General features: G+C 39.0%; 1 pseudogene across 1 annotated transcript; it reads left to right on the plus strand.

The window, feature by feature from the left end:
- Positions 1–1,528: 1,528 nt before the first annotated feature.
- LOC308509747 (EF-hand calcium-binding domain-containing protein 7-like) lies at positions 1,529–23,811 on the plus strand (annotated as a pseudogene). The gene is made up of 3 exons: positions 1,529–1,544; positions 20,138–22,169; positions 23,347–23,811. The product of its transcript is annotated as an EF-hand calcium-binding domain-containing protein 7-like (transcript).
- The last annotated feature ends 356 nt before the right edge of the window (positions 23,812–24,167 follow it).

Raw genomic sequence — 24,167 nt, forward strand, 5'->3', positions numbered from 1 at the left:
CTGTTTGGGAACTTGTTAGATGCCAATCTTGAGGACTTGCCCCACTGCATCAGAAACTCTAGGGAACAGGCCCCAGAAATCCGTGTGGCAACACGGTCTCCAGAAGACGCAAATGGCTGCAGAACTTTAATAACCACTGCTGTCTTACCCCAAGGCTTTTAAAATCCACAGCAGAAGGTGACACACAGAACGTGGATGTTGTGCCACCTTCGTCCTGGAACGGAGCTCCAGGACAGCCGCCAATGCTGTCTCAATCCTCTGCTTTCTCGATTATTGACCATAAAAACTCCTATCTGCACCCCACGTCTGCTCAATGTTAAATAGAAGTTCTTGGTCCACTTGTGAGATTATTTTCCTCATTCAGGTATTTTAATGGACAACATAGTAGGACGTTAAGCCAAAGTGTTTAGGCCCTCAAACTCAGATACCCTCTTCCCCAGTATTTTAAAGCAGATTCTTCATTCTTTACTTATTTATTAAACAAGTTGAAAATGGCTCAAAATGGGACAGTCCTTTCTCTAAAAGTTTGAAATTTAGATCAGCAGCCTCAGACATGACTTGGCAGTTGGAAACTTAAAAAATAGTTATTAGGGCAACTTTACTGTGAATCAATCATTCTTGTGTTAAAAGAAGAAGGAAGAGGAGGAGGAGGAGGGAGGAGGAGGAGGAGGAGGAGGAGGAGGAGGAGGAGGAAAAAGAAACTAATAGAAAGCTTTTAAAAAAAAAAATCCATGCCTGTGGGCCGGCCTGGTGGCTCAGGCGGTTAGAGCTCCATGATCCTAACCCCCAAGGCTGCCAGTTCAATTCCCACATGGGCCAGTGGGCTCTCAACCACAAGGTTGCCAGTTCAACTCCTCGAGTCCTGCAAGGGATGGTGGGCTGCGCCCCCTGCAACTAAAATTGAACACAGGCAACACAGGCACCTTGAGCTGAGCTGTGGCTGAGCTCCCCAGATGGCTCAGTTGGTTGGAGCACATCCTCTCAACCACAAGGTTGCTGCTTCAACTCCTGCAAGGGATGGTGGGCTGTGCCCCCTGCAACTAGCAATGGCAACTGGACCTGGAGCTGAGCTGCGCCCTCCCCACAACTAAGACTGAAAGGACAACAACTTGAAGATGAACGGCACCCTCCACAACTAAGATTGAAAGGACAACAAACTTGACTTGGAAAAAAAGGCCTGGAAGAACACACTGTTCCCCCAATAAAGTCCTGTCAAAAAAAAATTAAAAATCCATACTTGATATTTTTATTATTTTTCTCTCTCCCTTGCCTCCCTCAAGGGAATTACATAATAGCAGATAGGCCTTTTTAAGGGTCAATGGAAAGTAAGTGGTTGATGAATGTTCTCAATTTCTTTTAGGTGGCAATTACTCCAAAAATAGGTCTAAAAAATAACTTTTTTAAATGTTTTTGAATCAAGAGGAAAAGTTAGTGGATGGCATGGACTGAATTGTGTCCCCGTCCCCCACAGTCATGTGTTGAAGCCCTAACCCATCCACCCTACTTCACGATGTGACTGTATCAGGAGATGGGGTCTTCAGAAGGTAAGTAAGGTTAAATGAGGTTGTAAGAGTGGGGCCCTAGTCTGATAAGAGTGTAGCCTTATCAGAAGAGGAAGATCTCCATCTCTCTCCCCCCCACACTTTCTTTCCTTTCCTCCTCCACGTGAGGACAAAGTCAGAAGGTAGGCATCTGCAAGCGAGAAAGAGAGCCCTCATCAGAAAATGACCCTGCTGGATCTTACTGAGGGACTCCCAGCCTCCAGAACTGTGAGAAAATCAACTTCAGTTGTTTAAGCCACCCAAGCTGTGGTAGTTTGTTAGAAAACTACAAAAGAGTGATGACAATGCACATTTACAAAGTACTGATTCTCATTTTCTAATGAAAGAGGTGGACAACTAAAAGGATTTCCAGTTTTATGGTTGCTTTTTTACCCAATAATTTTATACTGAATGTGCAAGTTGCCTTCTTTAAAATAATCTCAACATACAAAATATCTACTATAAGCATATGGATATTGAGAAAGGGTATAAAAAGGATTCAAAAGACAGTAGAAAAATAGGAACAATTTAATGTATGTTAAAAAATGGAATTCAAAGATGATATTCCTAAAAGGAAGCCAGGAAAATTTTACTCCCAGTAAACCTCATAACATATAAGGTTGCATGCTGGCTGCTTTCTTATCTACTGCCAATGGAAAACTTTTCTGTAATTCCAATTTACTTTATTAAAACTGGGAGGGAGCTGATGGGTTGATGAACACCTTATCTCTTCTATGTGAGATAACATATAAGGGGTAAACCAACCCATTACGGTCCATATCAGGTCAGGAGGCCACATCAGGTCTAATCAGTAAGTTGTCTTTGTGTAAAACAGCCCGGGACTCCTTCTGTGAGCAGGGAACACTGCCCAGGAAATTTACAGCAGGGAGGAGAGTGGGTGGGGAAGGAAGTTAAGTTCATTAACATGACCCACAGAAGACCATTGTTGACTTCTGGCAGAGCCATGCCTGGAACTCAGGACGCTGTACACCAAGTTAATTTTCCAAAATCACATCCAAAAATGTAATTTTCATTCAACTACAAAGTAAGCTAATATCTTAAAGACAAGAAAACAGCATCAACATAATTGCCCATTTCACGGTGTGTTTCATTAAAAACAGGTGTTCTATGAGAGCCTAGTAGGAATTTCTTGAAAAAAAATTATACTGGGAATATTTATGAGTATTATTTAAATACTTGTGTTTATAAGTACATGTGAATGTATGTGTAAAAAAAGTATTAGACGTATATATATGTGTAGGGCAATTACTATGTAGATACCTGTATTGAATGTTTCTTTTTATGACAATCTGCCTTCGGGAAATGGTCTGGCATGTAAACGCGTGCCTGAAAATTACACAAACTCAAGTTCTTTGATCTGAGTGTTGTCTCATCAACACTTACCAAGAATCCTTCATTTTGCAAGGCATGTATATGATTACATTTGGTGAACATTGTGCTGTTTTTCACATTACAATATGTAGTTGTAATATTATTTGATATGTCTTGGCACTTAACCTCTCTGCAAGTGTGCCTTAGAGCTCAGCAGCTTCTGCTGGTGTTCTCGTGATTCACTATCACTTCCAAAGTGCTCCCTGGTCACCCTCAGTGATACTTCTGGCTTGGAGGAAGAGGAATAAAGGGAGCTTATTGCAACCAGCACACACAGGCACCACAAGTAATCTGATAAATAATGTAAGAGAAATCGCTCCATGGCATTTCTGAGTCTGCTTCACATCCAGGAAATAGGACTTGGTTATCCTCACAGCTTCATGGGCACTGCTGCTGGCTGGCAAACTCTCCATCCCACCCCCTCCAAGAAGTTTACATGGCTACCTGCTTCCGTTTTCCCTTTCCACCTGTTGTCACCACTCAGCTAAGTCCTCTTCCTCCTCACTAAGAAGAAAGCATGCTAGAGATGCCCTGGGTGCAATCACAGCAAAAGAGAGTGAGTTGCTCCTAAAAGTACTACCATTCCCTGGAGCCACAGCTTGGCTCGAGTGGAAAACAGCTACGCACAATAGGGCCATAAGGGAGGACAAAACTTGTGAGCAGGGTGATGCTGTCTGAATATAAATATTAAAAAAGTGAAAAAATCAAGTTCTTAAAAAGAAATGGAGTGCTGCTGAGGAATTGCAAAAGCATACAATGGCTATCAAAAATGAGATTTGAAAACAAAACAAGTCAGTGTCATTATGGAATAGGGTACCCTTGCAAGACCTCAGCTCTAGAAGGGAGGCTGCAAAAATTACGGCTTCGTGGTGTAATATAGGTGTTGTTTTTCTTCAGAGAAAGATTTAAGATTGCCTTTAAGATAGGAATTCGAAAAAATAACTCAAGGAGACTCCTTAAGTGAAAAAGTTAAGTATTCACACATTCTCCAGGGAAACTGTGAAGTGTGAAGTTATCATGAACTGAAAAGTCAATGATTTATACTGAACAGGTATTATTTTACTCATTTAATTTGTTCTTCCTCATTACACTGTGAGTTCTGTATTAGCAAGAACCGAGGTGGTCTATGGCATTCACCATGCTCCCCTCAGCCCACACAGCACAGGACCCCACATGCAGGCCCTCACATGTGATGGGATATATACATGTAAGAATAAGCATAAGTCACTGAAGTTATGCACACGACCTACAAAGGATGAGGGCAAGACTAACCCCTCAACAGTGCTTGTCATGTGGAATTGTTAGTTCCAATTAGAGACATATTTATCCATTAAAATACTCAAATATGAAACAAATGGTAAAGATATACAGAGGGTGCCAAAAAATGTATACACGTTTTAAGAAAGGAAAAAACTGTATTAAAATTGTAATACTCAATATATACTGATAACAAAAGATGAATACAAGCCATGTGTATACATTTTTTTAGCACCCCTGGTATTTAGTACAATACTTATCTAAGAGGCTACATTTTATGTTTCTTTCACTGTTTCTCTGTTATCTTAAATTCAAAAATAATTACTCTCCCACCTATCATACAGTAGTATGTGTTAAAGGTCACTTCAGTGGTAGTCACCTAACAAAAAGCCCTTTTATTCCTTTTTATTGGACTCAGAAAATCGTGTTGTGCAAGTTGCAAAGTGAAAAGGTACTTTATAATTAAAATTTTACATGTACATTTTTGTCATATTGAGGGTTTAATAAATCAGGGCAGGTGACAACAGAAGAAATATGCTTGAGTACAAATAAATATCTTACCATGAGTTGTAAAATTGTCTTGCACCAGAAATCATTTTTATGATAACCTGGATTTATTTTTCAAAATAAAACACTTTAAATTTCAGGTATTGAAATGGACTATTTTCTTATGCAAGTTCCTCAGAGTCCTATTACAGTCGGATAGTGGATGAGATTTCAGGATGGCCATTTTCTAAGCTGGGACAAATCATTTAACCACTAAGCCTCAGTTTCCTCATCTGTCAAATTCAAGTTTAAAAAATACCTACTTTAAAGAGGTATTTTAGGATTAAATGATGTAATACATACAAAGTTGGTTCACAGTGCTGGCATCTTGAATGTGTTCAGTGAGCATTAGATGCCCTTGATAATGATGGCTGCCTTCCCACTTCTTGTAGCTAGCCACTTACACAGTGCCAGGTACAATTCTAAGCACTTTACAAATTTGACTCCTTGAATCCTCATGTTACTTCACTCAAGTAAGTACTATTATTATCCCCAATCTACATAAGAGGAAACTAGCGTGCAGAAAGATTGAGTCACTTGCCCAGACTCCCACAGCTAGGAAGTCACAATATTGGAATTTGGGTCCAGGAAATCAAGCTCCTGAATGCGTGTTCTTTATAATTTCACACTATCCATTCACGTGGTGTTTTTTAAAACCAGATCAGTCCCCCGTATACAAAGAACTGTACCTGCTCTGTTAGCTTAGGTCAATATGCATGATAAGATTCTAAAGAAATTATAGCTATTACCTATACAAAAAAGTTAATAGAAATGGCTCAATTTTCTGTGTTTAGAAAAGGTCTCTGCATCCATTTTTTCACTTGTGAATATCCATCCACTGATTTTTTATTGTGTCATATTCAATATACACATTTCCATATAATTATTTGAAAGCAGTGGTCTGATAATCATCTTTAAATCTATGTTTGCCACTTGATTGTGTATATAGAATTTTTTTTAATATAATTTAGGCTATTTTCATTTAAGTATCTACTGCCGCTTGATACTGAATGTCAAGAAAATTTGTTAGTGTAATTTTCCTGATAGTTTAAAATGATTTAAACCACGGAGTAGCCATTATGGGATGAAATGTCAAGAGAATGCACTGTCATTGAATGCACTGGCAAGAGAAGAGAACTTCTGGAGACATGTTTAAACAGAAATGCTTTAAAAGGACAAAAGAGGGAAACTATACAACCTACTGTACTTCCATACTTCAAAATATTAAAGAAGTAAAATTAGGATGGAGGTGAACTTCTTCCCTTTTATAAAGCATTGTCAAGAATTGAGAGCACTGTACACCAGAAGCTAAACAATAATGAATGCCAACTATAATTTTATATATATAATGTGATGGCTCAGTGCGAGGTCGGAGGGATAGTGGATGGGGGGCGGGGGTACACAGTTGGAGGGATATAAATGATGAACGTCTAAGTATTACCTTGTCTTGTACACTTGAAACTAATAAATTTTTTTTAAAAGAATTGAGAGTATTAAATAAACCAATGTTCTAAAAAAATTTTTTTAATTAAAAAAAAAGAACTGAGAGTATTAGTGATTTTCTTCTAGGTACTTCTGGGTACTGTGCTAACACCTAGTAATTACCCCATTTTGAATGCAGAAAGCTCTTCATAGAAATATCTAGGAGGCATAGTCAGGACTGGGGGATGGACTAGATGTGAAAGATGAGAGCAACAACAACTGGGTAGATCTGAAGATATAAGAACAAAGGGAACGAGCAAACTGGGGCATGCATCCATGCGAGCAGGAGGAGAGATTAATTCAGTTTGGAACATCTGAGTTTGAAGAATCAATGAGACAACCAATAAAAATGCTCATCGAGGGCCAGCCCGGTGGCTCAGGCAGTTGGAGCTCCGTGCTCCTAAGTCCGAGGGCTGCCTGTTCGATTCCCACATGGGCCAGTGGGCTCTCAACCACAAGGTTGCCAGTTCAATTCTTCGAGTCCCGCAAGGGATGGTGGGCAGTGCCAGCCTGCAACTAAGATTGAACACGGCACCTTGAGCTGAGCTGCCTCCCGGATGGCTCAGTTGGTTAGAGTGCGTCCTCTCAACCACAAGGTTGCCCTTGGACTCCCGCAAGGGATGGTGCGCTGCACCCCCTGCAACTAGCAACGGCAACTGAAACTGGAGCTGAGCTGCGCCCTCCACAGCTAAGACTGAAAGGACATCAACTTGAAGCTGAATGGCACCCTCCACAACTAAGAGTGAAAGGACAGCAACTTGACTTGGAAAAAAGGCCTGGGAGTACACACTGTTCCCCAATAAAGTCCTGTTTCCCTTCCCCAATAAAATCTTTAAAAAAAAATGCTCACCAAGTAAGAATATGGATCTGGAGCTCAATAAAGAAATACAAGCTGGAGATCAAGATTTAGAAGTCATCCATTCGTTTAGCCTCTGACTGCTGTCAAGAGACCAGATGAGATTGCATGGGGAAGATGAGTAGCATAAGAAGTATGTCAAGAACTCAATGAACCCCAGAGAATACTAATATTTTAAGGACAGACAGGAAAGAAAAGGCTGAGAATTTTTATGAAGAAACAGCAAAAGAAATCAGGAGGAAAAAAAACAAAAGAACATGTTGCCAAAAAAAACTCTCCCCACTTGGCTTCCAGGAAGAAAGTGGTAATTAATCAACAATGACAAATCCTAAAGCATTTTAAGAGACCTAAAAAACTAAATTTCTTCTCTAAGATGACTGAACACAACAAAGAATAAGAGTTTTATCCAGATGGTCTTTCTTTACCTGTATAAAGTGACTCAAAACTTTTTTCAAGACGTGACCTTCTTTCCTCCAGATGGTGGGCACGGATTTCATTAGGGAACATGGCACAATGAGGAGGAATAGCACACAGAGAGTGGTATAACCTGACCTGAGCACCAGGCTTACTCTCCTGCAGCTATCCTCTCAATCTTTCTTCCATCCTCTCAATCTTTTGTCCACAGAAGGACCAGACTCCAGAGGTAGGTTAATATACCAGATACTCATTTCCCTAGCTTTTACTCAGAGAGAGATGGAATATGGTCCTATTATGATCAATAAACAGAAAGAAAAGTGATGAGACTAGTCCTTCGCAAAAGATTTTCCGCTGTGAAGAAATGAGACATGTATGAGCCCTCTTTGATGCAGCTCCCCTCCCTGCCCCTTTTCACTTTGTGCATTTTTCTGGCTTTGAAGACAATGCTGGGAGCTGCTGCAATCTTCTTGTGTCCATCAGCATAGCTATCACTGACATATTGAGGATGGCAAGAGCTTACAGATTGAAGGAAATTGGGTCCTGGATAACATTATTAAATGCCAAAAACACACTAAAAATACTCCCCTCTGGACTTCTTGTTATGTGAGAAAATAATCAACCTACATAGTTTAAGTCAATTTTAGTCCGATATTCTTTACTTACAGCCAAGAGCATTCTAACTGATGTACCCTATACACTCAAGGGCCTAGATAATGATGTTATTTAGACATAAATGGAATAAGCCCACTTGTTCTTAACAGGAATGATATAATGGTACCTCTGGAAAAAAAAATCAGACTGCGCAAAGTATCTAACAAACATGATAATTTATTTTCCTGCTGTTATAATAAAAATGCATATTTTGACAAAAGCAGTTGAAGCCTACTACCTGAAGTATCTATCACAGTCATGATAAGCTTAAGATTAATGGTTCTGGGAAATTTTGGAAAAGATTTGAGTTGAACTGCAAGAAATTAATGAGCTCTGCACATATCTGCCATCGAGTTTCCACGGAAAAAGAACAGAACGGTGTGTCAGAACAGGTCAGGATATGCAAACAAATTTCCCCCCGTGCCTCAGCTTGAGGTTGGAAGTCAGGTTTTCATTTCTGTGTTTGTTTGTGTTGTTAAACTTTCCAGACAGAGTGCCCTGCACCAGTGTACATTTCTATATTAATGTACTTATAGATAGCAGCCAATGAAACCATTGGGCCAGGACTAAAATGAACACAGAAAGAAACCAGGTAGATGTACATTGTCAGAGCCAAAGCCTCCCTCAGGCAGGCCCCAGCTAGGTAGACACTGGACAAAACAGGCAGGTTCTTTTCTCTTGCCCGACCATGAAATCCTTTCAGAGCAATGGTAGGAGTCTGCAGCTTTCAAGGTAGCGTAAGAGCTTTTCATTCCTAAAACTTCTCTTTATTCTTATGACCTATAAAATTAGCAAGGAGTGACCTGTTGGTGCAGAAAGAACTGGTGAATATTCCTAATACTAATATATTATCTTAGAATCACAGACAAAAAAGTTTTCATAGAAAATGTTAACCTGAGCTGTTTTGGTATTAAACATATGGACTTAAATTGGATATATTCTTGTGATGATTAAAGTAAATTTTCTAAAGCAACCAGGATGGCCCCCTACTGATGTGGTATAAAACAACATGCATTCCTGGGTGTATGCTAAACCTTCCCTTGCTTTCCTTTAGCCTCAGCACAATCCATCCCTCCAAGCCACGAGGCAAATATTGTCTGCCTAACGTCTTCCCAGTGACGTTAGCTTAGTCATCAACGCTCTTGCTGAATGCCTGACAACACATCTCTTACGCTGAAATTGCCCATTCATCCAAGACTAGTCTGTTTTCATTTTGTTCATGAAATTCGCAAAATAACTGTAGGCCTTCTGGGACAACGATTAGGATGACAGGAGACCACAATATGCTTACAAAGGACAGAAACACAGGGTGTACAAATAGATCTCTCTGGATGCCAGCAAACAACAGCCACCATGTTTTCCTTCCAAATAAGATGTTTCTAGTTGGCTTTGTTTGTGAGAAATAAGTTGTGTTTGTCTGGAATCATAGGTATTGTTACCCTCTAGGCAAGTTGTGAATTGAACAAAAAGAGAGATTCTCCGACTATGAATGTGTTTCCGGATTCTGAGGTAAAAGGGAGTCCTTTTGAAAAATTGGGGGGTTCAAATGTATGAGCTTAAAAAACACCCTTCCAAAGGCAAAGCTACATTTTGAATAAATCCACAGACAGAGCTGAAAGCCAATTGTTTTATTTTTTAAGAAACCTAATCAGAGGATTAGTAGGGTTTAGCACTGTATGAAAGAACCCAAGATGTTATCATTTCAAACACATTCTCTGCAAAGCAGTTGCTAGAAGAAAAGTTCAAAGAATATTTTGATGCCTGTGCCCAAAAAATCCTCAAGGTTCTCCATTTTAGTGAATCCTTTAGTGGCAAACAGTCCTTATTTTGATAGTAGCAACTGTTTAAGCTCTCTTTACACAGGTCAAGAAAAGTCTTCCCTCACATGGCTTTGAAAGTGTATATTAATGCTTTGTCCTTTGATTCAGCCATCTTGAAATCACTTTTGACTGCTTATTTCCTGATAGCGCATTAGAATAACCAAGGTGCTGTACACTATTCAGTAAGGCCTGATTAATTGGAGATATCCTGATTTAATTGGCCTTTTTGACATGAGAAAACTGACATGCCAGAAGTCTAGAGCTGTCGCTATGGCAAAAGCAAGGTTCTAATGGAATGAAATACATGGTGTGGTACTGAAAGCCTTTATTGTTCCACTGAGGAGTTGCCAAAATTGCTACTTGTAGCAATACTTAGCTTCCTTAACTTGGAGTAAGGTAGCATTTGCAGAAATTTCCTTTTTAAATACAAATATATATATTGTCATAGGTTATAGTTAATGTCTTGACCCGTCAATAGTTACTGAAAACCCGCTCACTTGATGAGCAAAGAAGATTCCTAAGAGTGACGGCAGGTGTATTTCGCGGAGGGGTGAAAGCCAAAGACAAGAAAGTTTAGAGCATAAGCAAGGCATGGTAATGGGTGCTGTGGACTGAAATGAGTCCCCCCAAATTCATATGTTGAAGCCCTATTTGGAGATAGGGCCTTTTGGGGGTTAATTAGGATTAAATGAGGTCATAAGAGCAGGACCTAATCTTATCAGAATGGTGTCCTTATAAGAAGAGGAAGAGATGCTAGAGCATGTGCTCATGCTTTCTCTCTCCCTCCCTCCTATCTTCCCTCCCTCCGTCCTTCCCTGGAAAGGGGGACGTAAGGAAAGGTTATGTGAAACACAGGGGGAAAAGGGCCATCTGCAAGCCAAAAAGAGGTCTCACTAGTAACTAACCCTGTAGCACCTTGATCTTGGATCTCCAACCTCTAGAACTGTGAGAAAATAAAGGTCTGGTTTTTAATCCACTTTGTTGTGTCTTGTTAAGGCAGCCCAGGGAGACTAATACAGTGGGAAATCCTGTGGACCCAGAAAACTCAAGCAAATCCCAAGCTTCAGAAAGTGGGAAATAGAAAGACAGAGAAAGGCCAAGAAGTGAGGTAAACGATCAAGAAAAAAATTCCCCGATGTGACACTTGGCTTAGGTGCTCCGCAAATGTGAATAATAGATGAATCAATCAGTAGTCCTATTCTTCAGACGAAAGGTGCACTGTAAGTAAATCATAGATATTTACAACCATCTATATTTCAGATCAATACACTATTTCAAAATGCATTTAATAGTATCTACATAATAAGAAAAAATTCCACAGGCATTTTGTTTTTAGTTCAAACATTTGGACAAAATTCTAAACATATGGGCACCAAGTCCTCAATGAAATTAATTACTAATGACACTTAAAACTAATTTCACCCAACAGGGAGGTTATGAAATACTGTCTCTGTCTGGCAGTGCCATTGATCCATAGCTTGTCAGAGCTGGAGGCAAACTATGAGATTAGCTCAACCCTCTCATTTATACACTTGCTTGACTTTACCGTTACTGAAAATAATACTCTAAGAAAATTATAATGATAATCATTATTAATTTAGATAATTATTAAGGTAACATTATAGTACATTTAGAAAGGAAAACTTCATTGTGTTAAAATAACTGATTGCTAACCTATCCATTTCTCTTCACGCAAATGAAAATTATTCTCCAACATCAAGGTAAATTTTTAAATTATTCAAGTATCAGTCTAGTGAATAATATAAACACAGACATAAACACAAATAGAAATAGATATTTCCAAGTAGAAAAGTCTGCAAGCTCCTTTTATCAGGCTAGAATGTCCAAACTACTGAAAAGTTTTTCCCTGACTTCTTCTGTCCCTCCTTGTGTTACACACTCAAAATGCTGAGAGCACCCTGAGAGACACTCTCTGACTTCAAGTTTCTTTGCAACTAACCCCCTGGATGTATGCTGCTGTCACATGATAGTTTAAACCTGCTTCCTCTTAAAGCTAACCTTTATGTCAAGAAATATAAAAGCTCACCCTCAAGGATTTTCTTTTCTGAGGAAATATTGACAATTCTAGTCCCGGGATTGTTTTATTTTGCTTGGTTGTTTTTGTTTTAAAGAAAAGGATTAGCAACATTTATTTTAAATACTGCTGAATTCATGGGTTTTCTGAGTTCGTTAACTAATATGTAACTAATCTATGTCACTGATTAAAATCATTATATCCTCAAAGGTTTGTGATTGTGTATTTTGGAACTGATTTATTGTTATTCCCTCCCGTGCACCAAGACATATTAAGGAAGATTGTAGGTGCTTATTTGTTATCTGTCTTGGCAAATATACATATGTGCTACAGGAATAATATTTTTGAAACACCCCAAAATGATTCTTTTCCTCTATCCAGCCAGGGTCACACACAGCCTGGAGGGCAACTGGGATCTTTTGAGCAAGAATGCACATAAAACAAGACAGGTACAGCTGTTGACTACAACATAGCCTCCTGAGGCACAAAGTCCCACCACAGTCTTGAAAAAGAAAAGAGTTTGTTGAAAGGAAAAATGGGTTTCTGAATGACAAAACCTTCCTTTTATGAATCAAAAGTCAAGACTAATGAGTGAGCAAGAAGCTCCTCTTCCCATTGGATCATCAGATGAGACTGTCCCCATGGGATCCCGTGCCAACCCAGGGAAGTCACTCAGGGTGGAGTGGAAATGATGGTGTGGCATCTTCAGGCAGGGAGAGAACTTGAAACAGCAGTCTCCAGCTCCTCACTGCCTGTGAATGGTGTAGAAAGGATCGTGATCATCCCTAATGGCTCTCCCCATGTTCAACTAAAAAAATAAGTTGAAGGTCCTGGCTTTGTGCTTGGTGTGTTAATATACCTCCATGAGGGTGTGGTAAGAACTGAGAAGGGTCTCAGATTTGATCTTACTTGGAAGCTAGTAAATTAGATTCCCACTGTTTCATAGATACTGGAGGAAAGCCAGACTTCTGGGACAGAACTGAAGGACAATTTCCAAGTCACAGTAATGGTAGTAACCTGAATTTCAGTATTTCTCATGCTGGTTCTCCAAGCCCCAGTTCTACAGAGCAACACAAAGAACACCTAATGACAACAGCACACAGCTAAAGAAGCCAGCTCTTTCCAAATGGAAAGTCAAATGGAAGGCCTGCTCACTGCTCTATCTTCTGAGGCTGTTCAGTGCACAAATACACTTATATGATAGTCCAAAACAAAGGGCTATCAGCGTCTTGCTCACAAGACATGCAGAAATGCCAGAGACCCATGGAGAAGTATCCCCCAACAGGGTAAAGTGAGCCACCAGTTGGATGATGTAGTGAAGATCAGCCAACCTGGGAGTCATGGTCAGACCTACATGGCTCTGGAGAGTTCCTCAGATCTGAGGTGGGCACTGGTGTTAATCTCCAGAACAATCATCATGAATTGCCCTGAGAATAGAACACAAAACACAGCCACCTCAACAGTGAAACCTATCTATGTACAGAGACAAGCAGGACGAGACAGTGCCACTGGAATATAATACTCATTCCCACGAAGGCCATGAGGACACCTATCCTCTCCCTGCACCCGGAAGCCATCCTGAGAAGGATGAGGAAAAAGACAGGGAAGAAACTTACCTGGCAGGGAAGTAATCTCTGAACTGCCTATTTCCTCAAATATACTGAATTAATCTGAAAGAAACTGTAGCAAGTGGAAAAAGAACTGGGTTACCTTTCATTAGCATGTTTAATTCCACTGCTGGACACTCCCTCCTCAGCTTCAGTATAAATTGAGATTGCTGAGCAAGGTGAGATCAGTCATAAGTAGACAGAATTATTTCTTGCTTGACTGTAGCGTGTAAATTTTGACCCAATACTTACGTGTTTAGTTTGTACTTCATAATCTACAATGCCTCAATGGTAGGATATTTTTATTGCATCATTAAATTTTTAAAGGTATTTTTAGGAGATATAAAAAATATTACTTTATACAGTTTCATGTATGAAATCCAAAGATACTGCAGACCCTCCCCCTCAAAAAAAAAAGACAAAAAGTAGGTCCTTTGGAGTTTAAATTTGCGAATGATTCCACAAATAGAACAAAGGAAACTGACTTTTTTTTCCAGCTACAACCATAACCTTTTGAAGTTAATGTCACAGAACACAAACATGTCCTTCACAAAATGTGCCTTACAGCCACTGTCAGAAGTGAAATTATAGCTTAGCAGACTATTAATCTGATTATATCTTCTAGTCCCCACAGCTTCCAGTATCCAACAGTTACGTGGCTCTTCTCTGAACTTACGGTAAAATTTCCTTAGTTGAAGCCAACATCTCAAATTCTATAATGAATCTACAATTTCCAAGTATTACCTCAGGGTTTCTATATTCAGCCTTCTTATTAGTGCATATCAGTATCAATTGGTGGATTGTAAAATATCCTGGCATAGAATTCCAAAGACCTGCCACCAAAGTCTGGTTCTGCCACTGCTAGCTTTGTGATTTTAGATAAATGACAACCTTCGTGTCCCTCAACTTCCTCGTCTGTAAAACTGAGAAGATAATGTATTACTAAAATGCATCTCGTAAGACAGGATTATCAAAACACACCGACCGATTCATGTAAAATTAGCTATTTTGTAAGAATATAAATTTCTATCCTAAATTCTCTGTGGGAGAGAACTAAACAGTCTCTCAAAGCCGCACATGACTAGAGGAATTCCAAGTGGCATTATTTATCTCTAAGATAAATGGCTTTTAATTTAAACAAAACCATGAATTGCTGTTTGGGGTTTGAAGAGGAAAGGTAAAAATGAGCAATAAAATAAAATAAAATAAGTAAAATTGTGTGACACACTACAATAAGGAGAATTTGGAGTTTCTTCCAATAGCTTGAAAGAGAGATATGAGGCGATTGGAGGGCAGGAGAAGAAAAAAAGGGGAGCCCAGCAAGACGGCCAGAAACTGAGGCTCCACCTAGTGAGATACTCAGGGAAGATGGCCAAGGGACTTCATTAAGGAGGCATCTGTTATTCAGTTTTAACATAATACATAATACCCTGTGTATACCCTGTGTAACATAGCATAATACCCTGTGTCATAGATCACCCACCTTAGCCTTGACTTTTATTAAAAACCACTCCAGAGTCTAGTGTGTGTGTGATCTTTTGGATGACAAAAGACTCTGTCTGGTGATGGTCAATGCTAGATGGTGCCAAGGAAGAAACGCCCACAATAGGTAAGACTTCGGGAAAAGAAAAAGCATGGCCGGAGGCGAGAAAGAAAAAGTAACACTTTCAAAACTCCCAGGACTCTTGCAAGAGACCCTGGGTTTCTGCTTTTTGTAGGCTACGAGTGGAGTCATTTTATAAATCAAAAAAGTCGAGAACTATATGATTTCATGGATATGGGGGATATAAAACTGAAAGCAACAAAGGAACAATACAAACAAACAAAGAAACAAAAACTCATAGACACAGACAATAATTTAGTGGTTACCAGAGGGTAAGGGGGGTGGGGGGAGGGAGATGAGGGTAAGGGGGATCAAATATATGGTGATGGAAGGAGAACTGACTCTGGGTGGTGAACACACAATGTGGTATATAGATGATGTATTACAGAATTGTACACCTGAAATCTATGTAACTTTACTAACCATTGTCACCCCAATAAACTTTAATAATAATAATAATAATAATAATAATAATAATAATGCATTCACCATTTAAAAAAAAAGATAGTGACTTGAAATATCCTGGAATGTGACACCTGGATAGTGTTAACTTTCCTCAATATTACTACAAAACAGCACAGAAATATCTAAGAAAAGGTAGAAAAAAATAATACACCAACAACCAGATACTTTACTAGCATTTCTAATCTATAGCCCTCCATGTTCATATGTAGAAAAACTAATTTTTATAGATGTTCAAATTTACATAACTATTGTATGTAAATAATTCCCTAAAATGGCTCATTTCACCAAAAGTTGGAAGTTGTTGACTTCTAAGGCATGGAAACACCATCATAAAATTTAAAATTTCTTTTCTATGGAAAGTGCTGAAGCCTAGAAAAATAAGACATATTAATTCATTTTCACTCTTTGTGTATTTTTCACTTTATTTTGCAGAGTAATCACTTGCTCAGTGGCAGTAACGAAGCTGTGCTTTGGGGACAATGGATTCATTTAATGCCTTTGGGAGGACAGGCAGCTGAGAAGGAGTTTTGATGATCATGCTTCGTGAGTCTTTCACTTATTTTTCAGACTGTTGCTATAGTAACTAAGGAAGATGAAGTGAGTTATAAAATCTCCACCGCGTCTTTGCAATGCATTTCTTATACTTCCCATTGATAATAATTTCTACCCAACCTTACTTAGAAATCCCTTAGTGTTGAGATTTTAATGATTTTTGCTTCTATATATTTCTATGAACAAGTCATCCATAAGAGAGAAAATTGCTCACATGATCCAAAAATTTAGTATATTCGAAAGTTCCAAAAAAGGAAGAAGGAAGTCATTACCATATAGAAGAAGAAAAAGAATAAAAGAAAGTGGAGGGAAAAGTGGGACAGTCTAGAATGTGCAGTTCTATGTAGAGCCCAATATAGTGTAAACTCCCTATATTTTATGATCAAAAGTATCAGTACTCTTCATTCTCCTAAACTAAAAGCAAGATTAGATCAATTACAAACAGTAAAGACGCATCATTTCCCCCACATGTCTAAGTGTTTTTGTAGAATTTTGAATATGCTATAACTATTGCTATCCCAAGTTGATTCATTGGCTTTCAAAAATTCCACCTTAGTTTTTTTTTTCACATCCCTCGATAATAATAATATTTTAATAGGACTCAATATGTGTTAGTATTCATTCTAAGTGATTTAAATATATTAACTCATTTAATCTTTGTAACAATCAGGAAGAAATTCTATAAAACAGAATACCTACATACCAGGCTGGATCTCTAACTTGAAGATAAATTTGAGATGAGTCAGGCCAACCTCCCAGTAATACTGTAACATGTTTTACAGATGACGAATCTAAGGAAATAAGGGGCTATGTGATTTGCCAAAGTGTTTTAATCAAAGTAACACTGGCCACTATTAAAAAAAAAAACTAATTACAAAAAGTATAAAGGCTCAAACAATAGAAGTTCATTTCTTGTTCACGTAAAGTCCAAAGCAAGTGTTTTGATTGTTTGGAACTCTCTTCCGAGAGCTGATACAAGGATCCAGACTCCTTCCATCTGATGTCTCTGACTTCAATACATGGCTTTTAAGACTGTAATGTGTTTTACTTTCCAATTACTGCTATAACAATTTACCATGGATTTAGTGGCTTAAAACAATATAAATCCATTACCAAGATCTGTAGATCAGGTACCAGACACTGGTCTCCCTGAGCTATGATCAAGGTGATGACAGGTCTGCATTCCTTTCTAGGCTCTAAGGGAGAATCTGTTTCTTTGCTCTTCACAGTTTTTAGAAACCACATTCTTTCCTTGGCTTATGGCCCCCTCACATCTTCAGAGCTAACAACATTAGGCCAAGTCCTTTACATGCTGCCATCTCTCTAGTTCTCTCTCTTCTGCCTCCCTCTTCTGCTTCTAAGGACCCAGTAATTACATTGGACCTACTAGAATAATCCAGCATAATGTCCCTGTTTTAAGGTCAGCTGATTAGCCACCTAATTCCATCTGCAACATTTGCCATGTAACCTAACATACTTACTCATAGGTTCTGGAGATTAGAACATGGACATGTTTGACAGGGCCATTATTCTGCCTACCATTTAATGCTTGTCTTCATGAACTGGCATATGGGAAAAGAACCTGGAAAGTCAGAACATGAGACGTGTTCAGGAAGGGTGCATGTCACTTCTGCCATATAGTTTATTGGCTAGACCTCAGTTATGGGGCCACATTTATCTAGTTTACTTATATGCCCACGAAGAAGAGGAAATGGGTTGGGGGAACCCGTTTGATAGCTGGTCAGGAAGGGACAGTGACAAGGATTTAATCCTAGCAGTCTAGTTTCAGAATTCCAACTTTCGATCACAGTCTTTACAAAATCCCACCTCTACTCTTTCTGCTCCTCTTCCAAATCTAGAATTGCCTCCTTAAATAAACATAATTGCCATCAAGTTAACTCCAAGAAACTTACTCATATCTTCCCAACTTCAAACTAAGAGCAGTGTTTTCTCTCTTTTTCCCTAGCTTTGTTGAGGTATCATTGATTAATAAAAATTATACATACTTAGTATATAGTATTTAATATGGTAACTTGGTTTAAAAAATGACCTCAGAAAGGAGTAGGACAAATTGTTAAGTGTCCAATATATTTTGTCATTTCTCCAAAAAGATGTTTTAATACCTAAAAAAAAAAAAGAAAAAGAAAAATTTGCCAAATCAGATTCTTACCCCTTTTTGTATTTGGGACATCTTAAGAATATAATAAAGGCAATTATCCCCACCTTTTAAAAATTCACAAATGTGCACAAACCAAAGACTTACACAGTTTCAGGGGCATCATGGCTCATTCTTACTCCCTGTTTTGAAGTCTATGCAAGCCTTGTCAAGAACCTCTTATTAATAGTAAATATCAACTGTTGGAGAGGAGAGCCCAGCAGATTATAAGGCCATGGTAAAGAATGTAGATTCTTATCCAATTGCAATGGAGAACTTCATCTCCTCAGGACTCAGACTCCTCTCTTCTCCACTACCTCTCTCTTCAATTTCCCTTTTTACTGTTTTGAACCTGTACTCTGGTTCTGCTAGCCTATCCTAATTTTTCTCTTATTATATCCTGGGCTCTACTTTGCAAACTGAATTTAATGACAGCTCGCAGGCCCAGCATTTTAATTTGCAACGTCTGCCCACTGTCGACCACCTTAACGTGTTTGGTAGTACAGGCTAACGTGCTCTTCTACATGAATTTCACTCAGGCCGTGCACATCCTGGTATAATAAATGGCTTCCATGAGAGGCAAGGACCTTCTAAAGACAGTTATATCTAGAGGGAGAAAAACACGCAGATCCCTATGCTATAATAAAGATGAGATCTACTTGGGGGTACTACAAGGTAGTTGTTGGAAAACCAAAGTCTTCTCAAACTCCCCAGTAGAAAGTAAAATAATAATAATAATTGAAGCAAGATGAGTGATTTTTGCTCCCGTTTTATTAGGAGGAAAATACAGCATTTTAGAAGAAAGGTTGGAAATACACAAGAAGTAATATTATTCAAGGCCACCAGGACCAGTAGCTGGTCAAATAATCAAAAAAATAAGTTCAAGTGGGTAATTGTAAAAATGATATACCTTGAATATTTTATTTCACCATAAACATTTAAATGTACATTCATTTGCTGATCTGTTAACTGAAGACTAGGCCTTTTCCTGGGTGTGAGTCGGGAGGTTGGATTCTACTCCATCCATAGACTTATGGTGCATCTGTTGCAGTTTCTTTAAAAACAGCACCGAAACTTAACAGTATGTCTGAAGTTATATGAGTGCACAATCTTTCCAATCTTTTACACCGGTCATGCCTAAAGCTAATTTGAAAGCCATTTGTTAGCAGCTCTCTAGCATATCTTTCTGAAGGAGTCAACTTAATCTTCCCAGAAACAATAACCCTCTTGCTTCTGACACTTAGATTAGGTAAATTTACATAATTGTAATTAAATGACATAATGTCTATTACAACTATAGTTATATAAGTATCCTACATTTCTACTATAGTTATAGCTAGTATAAACAGCTATACTTTTAGAGCAAATAGATCTGACTCTCAGCAAGGATACAACTCAACCAACGAAAGCAGGCATATGAAAAATGTACTCACAAACTTTGGGCATCAGGACACATTCTACACGGGTGATGGAGAGTATAAGTTAATCTAGAGAAGCCCTTAACAGGTATTTGCTCAAGAGAGCATCTGCTGTTAATATCAAAGAATAAAAACATATTCACATCCTCAAAAGTATCTCTGGACTATCTCTAAATTATTTGTGAATCAAATAGAAAAGACTATCTGTCAGCAACCAAGACTACTGTCTGTCATCAAACATTTGGAGTCTATCTCCCAAGTCAAGAGTGACATAGTAGGGTAATTAAAGAAAGGATGAGGTCTGCCTGGATACAGTGAGCTGATTGTGGAATCCGTGCAGAGAACTGGCTTCCCTTCCTCATTTGTAAGCTGGAATTAGAATGGCCATCAGCCCCGGATGCAGCTTTCTCCAGTCAGAAATCAACACTTTCAGAGTCCTCGAACAAAGAAATTTCCACTAACTGAAGAGGAGGTATTTTATAAGAATTGTAGAGCTGCCTACTTAAGCAGCTTAGAAAACATTAGTTCTAAAGATCAATTTTATTTAGCTCTTCAGCATGCAGGAAGAAATCCATCCCAAAAGACTGTTAATAAGTATTGGACTCCTCAAACTGCCAAACTGAATTTTGATGTTTTTTGTATAATTTTCAGAAAGGAAAAACCAATTTCAAAAGCAGAACTGCTAAAATCATTTGAGCAATTGGATGTCAATGATGATGGCTATATTTTACACACTGACCTTTAGAAACATCTAACAAAGGGAGGTGAGAAGATGACTCGAGAAGCAGTAAATGCCATAACAAATTTGGCTGATGTCAATGCTCATAGCAAATTTGACTACACCAAGTTTTGTAAGTTATATATGACAACCAATGAGGAATGTCTCAAAAGTACTCCTGAAAAACTGGAGGTTGACAGTAAACTGGAGCGTCAACAGTTTTGAAAACACATCACAGTCCCCTGAAAGGGACTCATCACCAGTACCAAAACCATCGCCTGGAATCATAAGAAAAACTGATCAGGAAACATTCTCAAATAAAGGTGATACCAGGAGTTCTTTACTGGCAACAACCAGAAAGTTCAAAACGTCTGTTTCTTTCACAATTTCCATTGTGATTGTGGGGCTACAATTACTATTGTGGGGCTGATAGTAACCAAAACTCAAAGTTAACTGAGCCACACTCAATAAAGGAATGCAAATGTGTACAATCAAAAGGTGGCTTTTTCTTAGAAGAAGATGATGAAACCATTAGTCATCAATAGAGGATACAAATAGCTCAGAGATCCATGGTTTATCTAATAATTAACCTGAAGCCCTTAAACCTGAGTCCAGTGGAAGGAAAACCATCCCTGTGGTTATCAGTTGATACTGCTTTGTATATGCTTAAGGAAAATGAAAGCCAAGCAATTCTACAGCTCACGTATTTTACTGAACTATGAAATAGAGGAGTTCCTGGGTGCACTACGGAACTAGGGCCTGGAATTTATTGGTTAATTCATTCCACAACTGGCTGTAGGCTGAGGAAAGAAAGAAAACCAATAACAGAAGAAGCCCAGCTTGTGTATCAAGATGAAACAGGGGAATCATTTCTTACAAAGGAATTTAGGTCACATGTATCAGATATAGCTGATGTAATTGGCTTAGATGGAAACGGTCTTCTTAGCCTCGAAGAATATAATTTTTTTGAATTGAGAACAAGTGGTGAGGAATGTGATCAAGATGCTTGGGCTGTCTGCAGAGAGAATTTTGATACCAAGAAGAATGAACTAACAAGACAGGGCTTTATGGATCTGAACCTAATGGAAGCCACTGATCAAGAAGGAGATCCTCGTGACCTTTGGGTCACTCTGCACTCGATGAGCTACAACAAAGCTCTGGAACTGACAGAGGCTTGCCCATTTGTCATCGATATCTAAGCAGACAAATGCAAGCCAAGACTTAAAGCTGTCCAGATGGAGGCGGGCGGTGGGCAACTTGAGAGGCCATTCGAACATCTGTCCTTCACAAAGGTGATGCCAAAGTAATGGGTGGCTATAACAATATCATTGTACATATCTCTAAGTGTGACACCTGGGTAACTTCAGTTATTGAAAACAAGACAGATAATAAAGTGATTATTCATATCAACAATGAACTAAGTAGAAACTGCATAAGTAACAGAGGATTCAACATATTTGCAGTAGAAGTGGCACCAAAGTCTACAATGGTTTGTCCTCATGTAATACCTCTGAATGAACGACAAGAATGGATATATTATTGTGTGCATTCCCTTATATCTCAAATATTGTTTTTAGGAAATATTTTTCCTGGGAACTGTCAAACTAAGATGAATTATTTCAGATTTAGTCTGTTATTTGTTGATCAACTAAATGTTAATCAATTTAACTGAAGTACATAAATAATCTAATTTGTATGCATTTATGTTTCGTGCTGTATTATATACCTTAGTGTTAAATATGTATCTTTTTTTAATGTGCGGCCTTATTTAGTGGGAAATCTGCACACATTTTATTTATGAATAGAAAATCAAAATAAAATTACAGGTAAGTTTTTAAAAAGTAATACTCAATGAATTCTACAAAAGCCTAGACACTTTTTTTTAAGTAAATATCAGTTTTTAACATTCCATATAAACAAAAAGCTCTTTAAGATCCTTTTTTTTCCCAGAATAAAGGGGTCTTGACACCAATAAGTGAAAAAATCATGTGATTTATGCCCAACCATGATTGTTCCTGTCTAGCTCTGACCTCATAAGGCACCACTGTGATGGAATTACAAAAAATCCTATATAAGGTCCTGTCTGGACTGAGGTTTTTGTACTTTATAGTCCAGGAAGCTGATTTGTGGAGACTTGTCAGACTAAATTTTTCTCTTGTCTTTGCACTCTTTTTTCTTTATAACTTTCCATTTTCTTATTTTCCTTTGTCCTCTTTTCTCAGGTTCTTTTTTCCTTTTCTTTTCTCAATTTTTTGCCTTGTTCTTGTCTCATTTTTCTCTCTTTTTTATTTTTTTATTTTTTTTCCTCGTTTTTTTCTTTAGAAGTTTTTTTAGTTAGTATAATTAGCATCATTAGTATATTTAGTAGAGTTGGCATTGTTTACTATTACTTGTTAGCATCGTTAGTAAGTCTAGTTAGCATGTTACTACTAGTCAACATACTTAGCATAGTTAGTACTGTTTGTTAGCGTACTTAACATCGATAGTAGTATCTGTAATTGTAGTTAGCAGATCACCACGTCGCATGAACTTGCAGCTATCTCTAATGACAAGGAGCCCACTATCAGCCATGACAAGCTTCTGAATAGCATTTGTCAGGGCAGCTCTGGCAAGGTGACGTTGGCCCCACACATTCTCACTGAGACAGAGGTGGCTGTCAAAGCCATGCACCAGCAGGGCTCCTGCAGACATTTAGAATTTCACTGCCTGAGGGTGTTGAAGCACTCAAACATTGTGAAGTTATTTGAGGTCATTGAAACGAAGCAAAGACTGTTCCTCATTATAGAGTTTGTGCACAGAGTGGACATACACCATAATCTGAAACACCACAGCCACCTGCCAGAGAACGCGGCCCAAGGCATGTTCTGGCAGCTGGTACCCGTCGTGCAATCCTGCCACCAGCAGCGTGTCATGCATGGGAGCCTGAAACCAGAGAACGTGCTTCTGGATTCAGAACTGATGTGAACAGCATAGGCTTTGGCCTCAAGGAGGAATTCAATGGCCATAGCCGTGCCTGGACTGTGACAACCTTTCATGTTGCCCCAAAGCTCTTCCTGGGTAAAAACTGTGACTGCCCCAGAATCGACGTGTGGAGCCTGGGAGTGCTGCTCTATGAGATGACCACTGGGTCCAAGCCGTTCATGGGAAGATGTTTCTTGATGCTCCAGCAGCGGGTTCTGAGAGGGCACATTTATGTGCCCTCTTACATTTCCTACGAGTGCCTCATGATCTTACAGAGGTTAAGGACCATCAACCCCTGTGACAGAGCCACGCTGGAAAACCTGATGAAGGGCTAAAAGGAAGAAGTCAGGCCGTACCCTGAGCCACACTGTGAGAACATGGACCCCTGGGTGACCAAGAGGATGATGAAAATGGGATTCGAGCAGGAGACATCGAGGATTCAATGACATGCAGGAGTGAAGACAGACTGATGGCCACATACCTGATCCTCAGCTCCACAAAACCCCAGGGAAAGGGGCACACCATCAAAGTCAGACCCTTCTGCGGCTCAGACTTGAACAGCCCCAGGCCTTCCCCAACACGCAAGGTTCAGCCATCAGGCCAGAAGACCAAAGAGCCTGCCATTTCTCCAGTCAGCCTACAGTCAAGGAATAGCACTCCCACACCCAGCTGGGAATCGAGACCAGCATTT

Source organism: Rhinolophus hipposideros (genome assembly GCF_964194185.1).
Source record: "Rhinolophus hipposideros genome assembly, chromosome: 17".
Lineage (NCBI taxonomy): Eukaryota > Metazoa > Chordata > Mammalia > Chiroptera > Rhinolophidae > Rhinolophus > Rhinolophus hipposideros.